Genomic DNA, 2145 nt, shown 5'->3' with positions numbered 1-2145 from the left:
AAACATCTTAATTCTTGGAAACCTAAAGACATTCATTGTTTAGTCATTTGTACAGAAGAATTGTTTACTTAATTGTTCTTCATTTTTCCACTTGCTGTGACATCCGTCACGCTCGGCCCGGTAAACTACTGAAGAAGAAATACCACAAGTTTACATGCTCTCAGTTTGCTTAATCAAGAAACTATAACTTGAAGTGATCTGAAAAAATGCTGGCATGGACATGTAAATGTTGATAAAATGTGATTTTGACTGTTTGAAAGCTTAGGTAAACTTAAACTAAGAGTTTGTTGTTGGGTAACCTTGAATATTACTGTCAAATTTAGCTCTAGTTTGACTTAAACATGTACTATAAAGTTCCTTTTTTAAAACATTTTCTACATATTAATAAAATATTCAAATACTCTCATTTGATGACTGTTTTTCCTTCGCTTTGTGGCTGTTAACCATGTTTTTGTTTTTGGCAAGTGTGCAGAGGGCTACCCAGGATCATTTTAACATGCATGTACATCAGTTACTTGAGTAAACTCATATCTAAAGTGTCAGATCTCACAAACATTCTTCATCTCAATATAATCAGGGGTAAAAAACAAATAAATGTGTGGTTCTTCAAAACAAAAGCACTTCCTGTTTGATTCAGTCAAATTGTCAACATTACATTTTCTTAATCTATTACTATTTTCCTTGAAAATAAATATATATTTTCATTTATTCTAGGGCTTCACTGTTGTAGAAAATCCAGCAGTGATTATATATATTGTGAAGACGGTATAATTTGGCATTGATAGTCTCCTCACTCCTTTCTCATCTGTTGGTGCAATCCTCCCAATATGTTTCATCTTCCTTTTCTTTGTCATGTCATCTGTGTCAAAAATGCAGGTCTACACAAAAGGCTGAATATGTTATCGACACTGAAAATGGTAATTCCTGACACAATGTAATATTGAATACTCAATGCATTCCGAATAGCCTGTTGCAAAATTAGTATCGCATTCCACTAATATCAGGATTATGGTACACTCTGCAGCCGATAAGAGTGTCTTTTACTTGCTTAATTAAAGAGATAAGATTCTCATGAGACAAATTAAAATAATCATTTTACTTAATGAGATAAAACAATGTAAAAAGTAGAGTAGATGTCATGTGTCTGAACAGAGAATCGTACTTTCTATCACTGCTGCCTTAAAACATGACCAGGAGTTGGAATCAATGACAAATATTTGGTGCATGACCAAATTGCTAAATGTTTAACAAGAAATAGAAACAGTGACTTACTGATAACATAAATTTCTTAAACTCTAATTTCAGTCAGTTAAAATGCAAACACTTAGCTGTTTATGTAGCTCACACAGAGAACAATATAGTATTGATTTAAACACATAATACTTGTAAACAGTTTTCAATAGATTGTATTTTTGTCTTATTGTCTCATATAAAACCTTATAGGGGTCAGACAGGTTGTTATAAATCAAAAATAATGAAATTCAATGTATGCTCATGCCAGTGAAAATACAATGTTTCTGCAGCTAAATCATTTTTGATAAATTTAGCTGAATATAACAGAAAGGCAGTAAATAAATCTAGCTTTAATTTTCTCTTTCTTTCTTCTGTGCTGTACAGGTTTCTAATAATAGAAGAAAACAGCTAGATCTTATAATTCCCTCTGAGGTAATTACATTAAGGCTTTTTAAAGTCTACTTTTTCAATCACTGTAACTGAAGATTATTCATCAGACAAATATTGAAAATCCCGTCAAGTTGGGGAATATTTTCTCAGGTCGGAAAATTGTGCACATCTTTCAGTAAATACACGCAATACACTCTGCCACATTTTTTTTTTTTTTTTTTTACAGACTAGATTCTCAAAAACCTTTATATCAGCAAATTTAGATGCATTGTCTATTCATGGCATGTTCCAATTATCCACTAATTATTCATTCAGGTGACTGGTCAGCAAAAACAACTTGGTAAATAACTGCTTTGTGAAGTTTCTGAATAAATTAAACTAAAACACAAAGAAATAAGCAACACAGCAGTTGTTCTGCAATAGCAAAGGTCAGAGGGATTAGCTGATTTCTCAAAATGCTTCACAAAACAAAATGCTGTACTAATTGCAGTTTTTAGATTAAAAAAGGAATATCTTTGTACT

This window comes from Poecilia formosa, unplaced genomic scaffold (genome assembly GCF_000485575.1).
Source record: "Poecilia formosa unplaced genomic scaffold, Poecilia_formosa-5.1.2 Scaffold202, whole genome shotgun sequence".
Classification (NCBI taxonomy): Eukaryota; Metazoa; Chordata; class Actinopteri; order Cyprinodontiformes; family Poeciliidae; genus Poecilia; species Poecilia formosa.
This window is presented reverse-complemented; position numbering follows the sequence as displayed.